We start from the raw sequence: 14,473 nt of genomic DNA, 5'->3' as shown, positions 1-14,473 counted from the left end.
CTCCACTGAAATAACCAGAACTCTTTGGCTGACTCAAACTCTGAGACAGGAAATATACAGGATAAAACACAAAACATTCAGACATAGCAGTGTGGGGGCTATAGGAGACTATTAGTGAGGCAGAAAATTAGGGCACGGCAAACTGGCAGGCCCGTGGGGTTGACCTGTCAGTTATGGAGCCCCATTGGGACAGCCTGGATCTGAAGCCAGAAGATGATTTAAAAACAATAGCCATGCTCAGTTCAGCAGCACATATACTAAAGTTGGAGCAATACCAAGAAGATTAGCATGGCCCCTGCATGAAGATGACATGCAAATTCAGGAAGCATTCCATGTATTAAAAAAAAAGACAACAGCCATTGACCTTGCTGCCTCTGTCTTCTAGTTCTTGCAATGGTCCACCCTGCACACAGGGTGCATTTTCTCCCTGTTTTTTCCCAAGAGTTAGTTCATAACTCTTTTCTTCTTTTATATTCAACAACTGTTAATCTTTTATGTTCATTGGTTGTCCTGTCCAATTTTTTGAACAGGATAAGAGCCTGGGAAGGACCACTGGACACATCATTGTCAGGTAACATGAAGGTCATGTTAAAAGACTCAGAAACTAGTTGAAAAGTTTCCTCTGCACAAAACGTGGAACAATTTGGGCCTCACAATACATTAAAATCGCTGTGATTCTGTGTAATTACAACACAGAATATGTTTAAATCCGTGAGTTTATAATAACTTTAAATGACCTAATTTCCTTAGGAAATAACAGATAATAAAGTCATCACTTTGAAAACTGAAGAACAAGAGGGAAAAAATCAAGCATCCTTCCCTATAAGAATTAGCTTATGGTACCCGAGGAATAGCACCTTTTCATAAAAGTATTGTAAATGATAGATTAAATATTAATGGTATTAATAAAATATCACCATTTTCCTATCCAGTGAATGAATGGGTTTAAAGCATTGAGCACCAACTGGTATTAGCATCACATATTGTGCTTCTGGAAGAAAAAAATTTATGCTGGGAATGGTGTTGTCAACAAGATCAAACATGGATATCATGATCATGGATATTGATTTATAAGAAACACAGAATAGAGGAAACTTTTAGCTGGTCCCAAGAGAATGCAATCAGCCAAATCTAGGCTGTAATAAGCTGTCTTTCAAATATAGCAGGTTATTCAACAGGTATATTGCAAGAAAATGAAAGGAACAGAGGAGTGACTTATAAGTTAAAAATATTTCAATAATATCTGTTTTTAATGAAAAGCTATGTGGTAATTTCTAGGGAAATACCTAAGGATGATAACTTGATGGAGTAAAGGAGTGGTTAGGATAACAGTAAGGATAACTGTTACTTCTTCAAAGGGCAAGTTAGGATTTCCAGTCATACATGAGTGACTTCTGTAATGCTTTATTTTTAACAATGTTTAACTTTTTAATGAGTAGGTGTGAGTGTTTCTCTACTTACTTATTAATGTATATGTGTGTTACATGTCACTTGCTATCCCTTTGCTTTATTCTACAGTAAAAAGATTTTTTAAAAATTAATTGAGCAAAATTTCTGAGAGAAATAAAGAAGTCACTGTGGAAATTGCACAAGTCTGAATTTTGCCCTTTAAGAACACACCAGATAATTTCAACATAATCCATATTAGAAGCCCAGGTGACTTCTTTATAGAAACTGACAAGCTGCTTTTGAAATTCACATGGATTTTCAAAAGACCAGAATGGCCCAAACAATTCTGAAAAGGGACAATGTTCAACACTTAGGCTTTCTCATTTCAAAGCTCACTACAAGGCAATAGAAGTCAAAACATTGTGTTAGTGACTCAAGGGCAGACAAAGAGACAAATAGAGTAGAATTTGTAGAGCCAGAAGTCATGTGTCTATGGTTAATTGATTTTCAACAATAATGCTTAATTATATCATGGGAGAATGGTTTTTCAACGAATATTCCTGGGACAATTGAGTAGTCACATGCAAAATATAAATAAATTTGGGCCATTGCTTCACATCATATTGAAAACTGTACTCAAAATACAACAAAGATCCACTATTAGAATTCTTAGAAGAAAATATAATTTTATGACTTTGGAGCTGGCAAGAAAATCTTACATATAATGTTAAAAGTATGAGCAATGAAAATAAAAATGTATATTTTGGACCTCATAAAAACAAAAAATCTTTTGTACTTTAAAGGAAAATCTTCATATAGCCAGTAAACACGTGAAATGATAATTCACATCATTAGGCATCAGAGAACTCCAAATCAAAACCACAGTGAGATGGCTAGAACCAAAAATGTCAGAAAATAACAAGTGTTATGGAGCACATGGAGACCCTGGAATCCTCACTGTTAAGAAAAAGAAGGAAAACACTTTTTTTTTCATTCCTGGAGAACAAAAATTCAGACTCATGAGCAATGTGGCATTTTCTGAGTCTCTGTGTCCCTGCTAGAATTTCACTTTTGCGTCTTAAAACACTGTTTAAAGCAAAAAACAACAAAGGCGAACTATGTTTGAGGTCCTAATGCTGAGATGGAATGTGTAGATTTAAGAAAAATATTTTAATCTTGATATAATTTTACATGAATTGCTAAAAACTATATTTTAGTAACCTAAACACAGAACTCAAAAAACTAAAATTTGGGGAGAAAGATCAATTCCATATTTTATATTACATCAAACAAAAATGCTTTTACTTTTTTTAATCCTTTAGCCAGAAATATTTGACAAGGAAAAAAGCAAGAAAGTCTGTGAAAAGCATGACATTGAGAAACCAACTACAGTAAGATTCCTAAATCCAGAATAGGCTCAAATATCTGGCTGCATATAACTCACCAGGACAAGTTTATTTCAGAAAAGAAAACTGAGAGAGAATACTCTGGGTTAATCACCAGCCTTTTGTAGAAGCTATAGGATCTTCTATTGGATCACAGTAACCAGGATTCAGTGAAAAGAGGTTGGGCTTCCCACCAAGAACAAAGCTTTCGAAGAGTAAGTGGTGGTCCAAGGATGAGCCTTTAGGACACTGCCTATCAACAGCAGGCATGAGAGTGGATGGGTCACTGAGTGTAGCTGTGCTGGGAGCTGCTTAGAGTGGTCTCAATCAGGTTGGCAGTGGTCATATTTCTTCATTCTGGATGCTATGGTTCGATAGGGAAAATGGGCAGCACATCTCTGCCTTATTTACTTCATGGTGATTAGGGCCGGCAGTGTTTAGGGTTTTGTCTGAACTGAAGAAGGAGAACCATGTTGATGTGGTCTGTGGCAACTGCCTGTGAAATCACTACAGTCCAGTGGCTGAAAATCTTTGAAACAGATTGATTAGGCATGGCAATAATAAACAAGTAAAAAGGGAACAGGCACTATAGAGGGAAAAGACTGAGATAGGATGGTGGACTTCCATGAATCCCATGAACTTTCAGGGAGTCCTAAACACCAATATACTGCCTGAACTTCTGTGCTCATCTCCTGCAGAGCTGCTGTTATGTTATCTTGTTTATCTGGAAGATGTCATATGAAGCATGGTGCATGTGACCCTCAGGTAGATTTTGTGGGGTAGGCGCAGATTCAAAGCATTTTTATCTTGGGTTCCATCTGCATGATCACTGGGAATGTTGGTAGTCCCTAGGTGAGAACAGACAAACTTTACCAGGAGATCAAAGCACATATGTCTGAAGCATGAACTCAAGAATAGAAAGACATATTGAAGGAGTCAAGTCCAGACACTGTTTTTAAGGCACTAGAATAGCAATTGTAACCAGCTTATGCCTGGATTTATCTACAGGTGTAGCTAGAAATCATCAAAGGGAGCCCCTTTTTTGTCTAGCTTATATTACTATTAATTTAATATCTCTTTAGTCATACTTTTCTGCTAGCTGTTTAAAACCAAGTTAAAATGAGTCATGTATTAATCAAAATTACATCTTGCTGTTTATGAAGGTCAGTTAAGGCTCCTCAGGTATTACTTTTGGAACCACGTGCAGAGTCTCTCAGCTCCTCTGTCAATGTCAACAGTCAAGATGGGTCACCAAGTGACCTTTTTAGCACATTAGACATTGGTTGAGTGACGTACTCTTGGATCCAACAATCTTCCTATTCGGGAGGTTGGGAGACTCACCAAAGTTGCAGGATCCAATAGAAAGTATACCCTCGTGTCCTAGCTCCTTATTGACCTTGGAGAACCAGAGCCAAAATGTTGGCTGCTCTCTTAGCCCATTGAACATCAAACTTCAGTTGTTGACCACCCAAGAGATCAGTTACATCAGGATTGCTGTGGGAGCAGTAGGTTTAATCTTATGATTTTATCTTGATATCAAGCACCCTGAAATATATAGTATGACCAGAGAATCATTATTTCCTTATCAATCACACTTGTCTTAGGAGTTGTTTCCCTGCAGAATGTTAACAGATAACAATTATAAAGCTTCAGTAAGAAAACATGAGACCAAGGGCAACATAATATTTTAGCATAAAAATTATAATGACATCATTATATTAAATGCCATGAAGAAACTTGGCTGGTTGTCTCATGCTGGATTAATATGTACATCTTATCACATGTAGCTGGACCATGAGTAAGGGAAAGTTCAATGCTTGGGCCTAAAAGTTTACCCCATAAATAAGAATTTAGTCTGGAAGCCATTGATATATGTTTTTTCAATGTTGCCTCTTTGAAAACCTGTACACTTAAGAAATGAGTACATTTAATATACTATGAAGTCAGTAACATCAGGTGAGAACTGCCCAAAGAAGAAACTCTGCCCTGATTTTTGTCATTAACCAGTGTAGGTAATCCCTGATAGTTATACAGAAAAGCCTGTGTCCAATATCAGTGTCAGAAGTGAAAGTTAAAACCTTTGTCTGGAAACACCAATTAGACCAGAGAGGAAAACTGGAACCTGAGAAGGATTAACTGAGAAGCCAAGGCCATGCCACCCTAGTCCCCTTTAACTAACAAGGAGCTTTTAGAAGGAAGGAATTCCTTGGACTTGACCAAACCAACAAAAGTAAGCATAGTAACAGAGTTCCTTCTATATACTACATCCTCTACAATCCATTTCTCAGCATCAAATATATGTGTGACTATATCTATATCTATATATATAATAGTTTTCTTCCATATTCTACTCTATCCTACTTACTGCAACTTTTTATAACAAACGTGGCTGCAGCCACTTGAATTTTCAAGTGTCCTCTCTTTCTTTTTTCTTCCCCCCCCCACTTTGGCCTCCAGTCATTACATTGTTAAATTTGAGTAGCTGCCAACAGACTTTCAAGTAACCTTGAATAGTAAAAATTATTTTAGTACCTGCAGAAAAAAAAACAATTTAAACCTGGAATTGTAGTTTAAGAATTCCCAAAGCACAAGAAAGATGTTAAGAGTATTAATTAAACCAAAATACCAACTGAAATTGGAAGCCAAAAGTGAATTTATGGATCTGTGCTTTCCTAGGCCCAGCATTTTTATTTACGTTTTTGGCTGTCAGTGGAAGGACTGGAGGAGCAGCAGGGGCCCATGCAGGGGCTGGAGTAACTGGTGAGGCGGAGAAGAGAGAGAGGATGAAAGTTCCAGCAGCTTCTGGGGTTCCCTGGGATGGAAGGCAGTACTGGATCAAGAGCGGCAGGAGGAGGAAGCCAGCGTGGCACACGCTGATCTGCCAGCCAGGGTCAGAGTCTAAGGGGGCAAGGGTAGGTTTGCCTTCAGCAGAAGTGCTTGGTAAGAGAGAAAATCTAGCAGAGACAGGGACATGAGCAGGGAACAAAGAAAGTTTGGGTATAAGGAGTCTCCTGCCTCTTACCGTTTCTTGCAGGTAATTATCAAGGTCATGAAGAATCTGGAAATCAAATGTGCCAAATTAACCCAAAGGGGTATCTGCTAACCTTGTTCTAATCTCTCTAGAAGTCCACCACAGAGCCTGGCCCTGTAGAAGCCCCTCAGGGTCTGGGATACTCTGTGTGACCTGGCCACATCACAGGTTTCTCTAGATTAGGCAGATGTTCCAAGTGGATGGCTGCTGGAATTTGAGAAATTTGGGAGCCCATAGTAACTGATAAGAGAGTGGCTGGGGTCTGGAGGAACTCTCGTGTGAACGTGGTCTCGGACTTCAGAGAAGGTTTTCTGAGAGATTGGGCAGGCATTCCCCTCCCAGTTTCTGCAGAAGTCCACCACAGAGCCTGTGAGATTCCCCCAGTGTCTGGGACTGCAGACTTATATATCCTTAGTGCCTGTGGAAGGTAGGTGGCCATCTCACCAATCTTGTACTGGATAAGGAAGTGTCCAGTGTTGAGTGGAGGGTTAGCAGGAAATGGTACATGACCTTCTGGAGCTCAAAAGGAAGAGGAGGGAAGAGAGAGAGAGTGCAGAGGCAGGGTCACAAAGGAAGAAGTGTGGGATACAGGTTTATTTCAGAACAAACCTTAAAGGGACTGCTCTGAAACCCAGGCAGACAAGTTCATCTCATACAGGACATGGGGTTTTCTTGTAAGATCATCATGAGAGGGGAAGGAGAGTTCAGTGGAAGAGGTTGTGATTACCTACCAAGAACAAGGCTTGAAAAAGAGTAGTGCTTGCTCAAGGGTGAAACTTCAGAACTCACCCCAGTAGAGATTATCAATAGCAGAGCTGATAATACATATGTGTCACAGAGCGCAGTTGTGCTGGGAGTGGGAGGGTCTTAGACTGGACATTGTCAGGGTGAACACAGCTAAATTCCTTCACTTGTATCCTGCTGGTGGACATGGGAAATTGTGTAGCTGCTTTGGAAAATAGTCTGACAGTTCCTAACAGGTAAGCATAAAGTTACCATATGACTTAGGAATTCTACTTTAAAGTATATTCCCAAAGAAATAAAAAAGCATTCCCACCCAAAAATTTATATGTGACTGTTTATCATAGCATCTATTTTATCATTAAATGATCAGAACAACTCACATGTCTGTCAACTAATGTATAAACAAACTGTAAGACATTTATGCTATAGAATATTATTTAGCCCTAAAAATGAGTGAAGAATGATTGTCTTTTGGTATCCATGGAATTTGGTTTTAGGACCCCTCTGCATAACAAAATCTGTAGATGTTCAAGTCTCTTATATGAAATGGCATAGTATTTCATAGAACCTGCACATATACTTCAAAGGATCTCTAAATTATTTATAATTCCTAATAGTATTAAGGCTATACAGATAGTTCTTATATTGTGTTGCTTAAGAAATAATGGCAAGAGAAAAAAATCTCTGCATGTTTAGTAGAGATACAACTGGAAATTTTTTCCCAAATATTTCCCATCAATGGTTGAGTGAATCTGCAGGTGCAGAACCTGTAGATATGAAGAGTCAGTTGTATGAAGACATGATTCAAAATGATAAAACTTGAAAGGCTTGTGTTAAGCAAAAGAAGTGAACCACAAAAGACCACATGGTAGGTTGCTCCACTCATGCAATACTGAGCAGAAAAAATATCCATGTGTAGAGCTGGAAGAGGTGAGGAGTAAAAGGACATTAGTTAAAGGGGATGGAGTTTCTTCTACAATTGGTGATGGTTACAGTAGCACAGATCTGTGACTATACTAAAAACCAGTCACCCACTCTGATTGGGTGAATGGCTTGGCTTGTAGATCACCTCTCAATAATGACTTAAATAATGGTGCTTAATTGTTTCATACGAGAATGTATTTTCAACAAATATTGCTGTGACAATTGAGTAATTACATGCAAATAGTAAATTTGGACCATTGCTTCATATAATACAGAAAAATTAATTCAAAATGGGTTAAAAACCTTTAAAAGATAAATGTATCAGGGACTGAGGATATAACTTAAAAAATGAAAAGAAGGAAATAAAAGGAAAGGAAAATAAAAAGAAAGAAAAAAAGCCATCATAAAGAACACACAATGGTCCCAAGTCATGAGTGTTCATTGGAAAAATATGTCCAAAAGAAGACACAGATACACGAAGGAATGATGTTAGATATATTCTAAACTGATCTAGTTAATGATCTCAGAAAATTTGAGCATATATTTATCCTTTAATCAAGTACATATATTGTGAAGCAGAAACAGTTTAAGAAATGAGATGGGAGAGAAGTAACTCAACCCAAAGCAATCACAGAAACAACAAAAAGGGAAGAGAAAATGATCCTGAGGAACCATGTTGCAGGTCTGATCTCCTCCTGATGGGCAATTCAGAAAAGGAGATAACAACAAAGACAGCTGTACACCAACAAGAAAAGATCATTCCAAGGACCGAAGGAGAAAGCCCAGCAAATACACAGGTCAATAAGCACCTTTACCTAGAAGAATGGTATAAAACTTCAGAACACTGGAGAAAAGCAAATGATCTACCTCAGCCTGGTGGCACAGGGCTATAATCTGCTTACCAATCTGAGAAACTGAGGCAGGAGAGCCACAGTTTCAAACCCAGTGTTGGCCACTTAGTAATTTGGTGAGAACTTAACCTGAATCTTTTGAAATTTTAAAAAGTGATAGGGATATAGCTCAGTGTGAAGGCCCTGGGTTCAATCCCTAATACTGCATTAAAAAACAGAAGGGAAAAAAAAAAGAAAGAAGTGTGCATGTGAATGCAGGAGAGAGACAGCTATAAACACCATCAATCAATCAATCAATCAATCAACAAACTCTCAGTCCCAAAGGAGCAAACATGACACATGCTACAGCTCAGCAGCAGAGTGTTAGAAGATGATATAATAACACCTTCAGAATCATGGCCAATCATTCTTAGCCTTCAAGTCTATCACTCACCTATGAGTAAAGACTAAACCATGTACTGGTTACTTGATTTGTCAGGTCTGTGTTGTCTAGCACATGACATCCCTCTTAGACGAGTCCTAATACATTTACAGATCTTCATTTCCTCCTCATTATATATAATCTTAGTGAAATATTCCTGACTCTGACCTCCCACTTCCCATTTGCGATTGCTCAAGCTGAGGAGATAATTCCTCCTTTTTCTGCTGCATGATATATATTATACACATTATGGGCCGATAGTCTAGGCTCAGCCAAAAGGGCTCTTGCCCATTGGGCTATGAATGCAAAGGCTATTCTTGGAATTCCTCTTCATAGAGACAACCAGGGACAGCAGAGCAATGTGACCACTGGCATCCTCTCTAAGATATTCCTCCAAGGGAGACGGTGGCTGAGCTTCTTGACTTCTGATTTCTTGGTTCCTCCTGCTCCAAATTTTGGTCACCTAGATAAACATCAGCTCTATGAGATCCCAAAATTTTTTATGTTATTTTCTTCCCTGTCAAGATATGATGAGAAAGATTCCATTGCCTACAAGAAAGAACTCAGGTGGCATCAAAGTCTCAATCAGTTTCCCTCCTTAGAAATAGATAGAATAGAAGATGCATGCAGATAAAAGAAGACAAAAACCAAAAAACAAAGTAAAAATGTAGACTCCTCTTCAAGAAAGGGTATGTCTAACCTAGAAAATTACAGAAGAAACTAGCTAAAATTGGAGAACATGAGAGATTGTATAATTCAGAAAAGTTTGATGAAATAGATAAGGGACAGGAAGAATAAGTAAAATATACTTAAATTTTAAGCCTCAACAATTCTATTTTAAATGACACAGTGCTTATGATACTTAATCTACAGAGAATAAAATTTAACTTTAGTAAATTCCTAAACTCAGAGCAAAAGAAAAAACATTTTTCTACATATATAATCATAATAATAAGAAGACATTTGTCCTGAGTAATCACACAGCTCCAACAATGTTATCAATCTTTTCAATCTAGTAGTAAATATATTATTGATAGGGATAGGAATATATAAAATATATTATTTTATATAATATATAAATAAAATATATTATTGATAGGAATAAGGAAAGGGTAGACTTTTTATTTATTGGATGCTTTTCCTGGAAGCATTAATGTGCTCTTCTTATAAAATAATTTTTCAAATTCATCCTCTCTCGTTGATGAAAGAAATGAAAGGATCAAATCATTTAAAATGGCAGAGTTTATCAGTACAGTTCAGAACAATGATATGAAATTCATTGAAACCCGTAGCAATAGGGGTAATTTCAGGCCCTCTGCAGCCAATACCACAGAAACATGGAGTCTATATTAAAACAGTTCACATCTCGTTCAGCTGTTGCCTGAGCAGCCCCTTCCTATATGTCTGGATCCTAAATTTTTACGGACACTGAGCAATGACATCTAACACTTCCCCCCTTACCTGAATGAAATGATGTTAGGATCAGTATGTCTGTTTCCTAGAGCTGCCATAACTAATGACCAAAAACAAAGTGGCTTAAAAAAAAGACAAAACTTACTCTCTCACAGTTCTGCAGGTGAGGGCTTCAAAACCAAGGACTCAATGCAGATGTTTTATTTAAAGACTCAGGAACTGCCTAGCTTCTGACGGCTGCTGACAATCCTTGACATCATTCCAATTTTACTGTCCTTGTTATATGATATTTTTTACTCCACGTGTATTCGTATGTCCAAATTTCTTCTTTTTTACTTTTATTTTTTTATTTAAAGAGAAAGAAAACAACAGAAAAAAGGGTAGAAACAATATAGAATTTCAGAAAAATAAACAGTAAGAAATCACCAGTCAATAAGTTACATACCATCATCTTAGAAATAGTTGCCTGAGTTACAAAATTAAAGCACACAAAGTGATATTCAGATATTGACACTGCAAACAGTTCTGTTCAATGATCCAACAAGAACTTAGTAATATGGTTATCAGTCCTACACACTTGTTTTTTATCTTAAAGAGGGTAAGATTAAACAGAACAAAACAGTTTATAAAGAGACAATTTAAAGAAACACAGATTTCAAAACAAGTCCACTGGAGATCTACATTGTCTATCTTATTTTCTCTAGTTTTCTTCCAAATAGTTGTCCCCATCTTCACACACATTGAATATATACTGAATATTATAAAACTAATCAAATCATTACAGGATGATGAAGGCTTTTTAGATCTTCAAGACCTGATTTCGGGGAAGTCAATAATGACTACCATAATGTTTCTCAGTCTCTTCGTAGTAGCTGTCTTTATCATTACGTATGCTGAAATTAAACATAAGAGACTAGACTAATATCACTCTGAACAGTGAATGATAGTATTGCTAAAATTTATATCATAATGCTACAGAGTTACCATTGGTTTTCTTATCTGTTCATTACATCATGTATTATATAATCTGTTCCCATAAATAGTTTAGAAATTCTTCCCATGTGTGAATCTTCTCCATGTGTGTATATCTATCCTTTCTGTATTATAGGGAAAAACAGATAAAAACAAGACAACAAAATAAATTCCTAGAAAAACATGAAATGAAAAAGACATATAAGACCACAATATTAGGTGATCTACAGTAATTACTATGCTTTCTCTTGTTATTTTCAATAGAATTGTCCACATCATCAGGCATAATATAATTGAACATAACATTACATAGCTATTTTAATAAAAACACAACTTTGAAGACATTGTAGGACTTGCAAGCAGTTAATAATCAAAACCAGAATGGATATCTTTTACATCTTGTCATCTTCAAAGTAGTTGCCTCTACTCTTAGACTTGATACTATCAAGCATACCAAATTCGAATAAAATCAGTCAGGGCTGAACAGCGATCTAACAAACCAGCTTCAAATAAGAGCAGTCATAGTAAAACAATGTAAATAATACAGGGTTTCTGTGTAAGTTAATAGGAAATTAAGGGTAGTTACCGTAGTACAACCTGCTTTTTTGGGGTTAGCTGTCTGTGCCCTTAAATCTAATATAAGTAGACAGACAGGAACAAAATATAATCAAACTAAACAGAGTAATAAGACTACTGTGACTTTTAAATCCTGATACACTATTAACAATGTCCTTTGCCTTCCTTTTTTAGACAATTCCTCCCTTTTCCCTTTCTCAGGGTGCTTTGTATATTTTGGGTCCCACTAGCTCTTTTAGTTTTAAGATTAGGGAGCCACTATTATCTATCTGAGCGTTGCTAAACCGTTTTACCCCTGAGCTTGATCTTGAGCTGTACTCCTTTACTTACTAAAGTCACAAAGTTTTCCTTCTTTCCAGCTGTGTAGTTCTACACTGCCCAAAAGTGTCCTAGCTCTCCAATCTATCTGCGGCTGCTGGACGAGTTGTCTCTATTTCTCTCTGGTTTTCTGTCACATATAGCATTGTTTTCTCATCTTTGACTCTCAGTTTATTAACCTTCTTTCAGGTTGAGTGTACTTCCTATTCAGAGCATCTCAATGGATCCTGCCTCCTAATCTACTTTGCCTGTGTTTCTTTTTTGTTAGTGCATCAGGGCTATCTATATTAAATATTATAGCTTACCATCTCTGCCTCATTTCTGCTGTTTTATTCTTCTGTCATTATTTGTCCACTCTACTCCTTCATTCCACTGTCTGCCCCATTCACTGAGGCCTCTCTGTCACTGTTGCTGGAAGCCTGGTATTTTTTCCTCTCTCTCTCTGGAATGTCCTTCAGTATTTTTTGTAGGGTTGGATTGGTAGCCATGAACTTCCACAGTTCCTCCTTGTATTGAAAATATCTTGTTTCTCCATTAATTTTGAGAGATAGTTTTCTGGGTACATGAGTCTTGGTTGGAGGTTATTTTCTTTCAGGGATTGGACTATTTCCCCCCAGGGTCTTCTCAATTTGAGAGTTTGTGTTGATAAATCTGTCATTATTTTGATAATTTTTCTGTTGTAGGTAATCTGCTTCTTTTCTCTGGCTGTTTTTAATATTCTGTTCTTGTGGTGGATTTCTGGAATCTTGATTATTATATGTCTGCATGTAGATCTGTTTTGGTTGTAGGTGGCTGGAGTTCTGTATGCCTTATTTATCTGGATATCATTTCTTTTTCCTATGCTTGGGAAGTTTTCCTTAATTATATATGTGAATAGTCTTTTGTAGTTCATTTGTGGTTACTCCTGCTTCTTCGCTCACATTTTTTATTCTTAAGTTATAAGTCCTCTTGTTGTCTTCTAGCCTTTGAATTGTTTCTTCCTGGTTCCTTGTTATTTTTAAGAGATCTTTTCTTTCTTGATCACACACCATAAATCTCTCTTCAAGTTTCAAAAGGCTAACATTCGTTTCTGTCAAGGCATTTTGCCAGCTTTCAATGGAGTTTTTAAGTTTCCTGGTAATTTCTTTGGATCTGTTTCATGTATTCGAGATTTTGTTTATATTTTTCATGAAAGGTTTCTCTTCCTTTTCTGAGTTCCTCTGTTCTTCCATCTGTGTTCTCTTGGAAGGGGCTTATCATTTCTTTAATTAATCTGTTTATATCTTGCCTCACTTGGATCAGAAGTACAACTTTAAATTCATCTATGGGGTCATGAAGGTATTTCTTTATGCCTGCTGATGCTATATCTAATATTGCATGATTACTTGCACTAGTTCTTTTCTGTATTTACCCCTCCTGGGCTTATTTTTCCAGGGTCAGCGGCTGGAGGTTGGTTTTTTTGGGGGGGTTGGGTTTTTTTTTTCTGTCTCTTGTCATGTTTCTGGTTTCTTTCAGACAGGTGTGTCCAGGGGGGCTGGCCCTCTCCCTATAGCTTAGGGTCTTTCCAAAGTATGCTGACTGGGGTTTTGCTGCCATCCTTGATTTGCTGTTATCTGAGGTGTCTTAAACTCCCTCCCAGGGACTCAGGATGGTGTGGGGAAACTCACCCCATGCCACCCAGTCCAGAGTTCAGGGCACAGGCAGGCAGGCCCAATTCCCCGAAGCTGGTCGAGCATGGGGACCAGCTGTATTTTTTATTATTGTCTGAAGAGGTGTTTTCAGAAGCAGATTCGCTGGGTTCCTTTCATGGTGGTGGCTCCACTCGGCTCCAGCTGCATGGCCCTGGCATCAGTGAAGACACATTCACCCGCCCAGGGACCTTGAGGGCACTCCGGTGGCAGGGGCCCGCTCAGCGCCGGCATCGCAGGCTAGGGTCCTCATGTGAGTGGCAAGGGTGAAGGCGGCGACGCATCCCACCAGGTCCAGTCCCACACCCGCAACACCACAATGCACACTCCTCCTCGCGTCCTCCAGGATGTGGCTGGGATCCAGGGAGGTGGCGGAGGTCGCGGTGGTGGCAGCGGTGGCAGGAGTAGTGGTGACAGGGGCAGGGGCAGCCAGTGGGTGCCAAGTCACTCTGCTCCCCCAGCCTCCAGCAGGCCTGCAGCAACAGAGACAGAGGTGGCAGCTAGAGTGTGGCGGCACAGGGATGGCCTGTCTCGGTGCACCAAGGGCAGCCCGAAGGTGCTCAGATACTGCTGCCGGCAGGGACTGTATGTTTGATTGGTTCTTCTCACCTTAGTTTCTTCTTGGGATGAGAGAATTCCTCTCCTTCTGTTCGGGGCTCCCCACACTGTATTATGTTGAATTCTAAGTTGACTATCTCAGGGAGCCTCTGTAGCCGGCTGTTATCTATCCACCATCTTTGCTCCACCCCCAAATTGTTCTCTTCTTATAGGAAAACAAGTAA

General features: G+C 38.4%; 1 non-coding gene across 1 annotated transcript; it reads left to right on the top strand.

The window, feature by feature from the left end:
- Positions 1 to 233: 233 nt before the first annotated feature.
- On the top strand, positions 234 to 340 carry LOC111756943 (U6 spliceosomal RNA). Its single transcript, XR_002791337.1, has one exon. It is a non-coding gene; the product is annotated as a U6 spliceosomal RNA (small nuclear RNA).
- The last annotated feature ends 14,133 nt before the right edge of the window (positions 341 to 14,473 follow it).

Source organism: Cavia porcellus, unplaced genomic scaffold (genome assembly GCF_034190915.1).
Source record: "Cavia porcellus strain 051 isolate PalLab524CR breed Dunkin Hartley unplaced genomic scaffold, mCavPor4.1 scaffold_23, whole genome shotgun sequence".
NCBI lineage: Eukaryota > Metazoa > Chordata > Mammalia > Rodentia > Caviidae > Cavia > Cavia porcellus.
The sequence above is the reverse complement of the archived record's forward strand: the minus strand, read 5'-3'. Positions and strand labels throughout refer to the sequence as shown.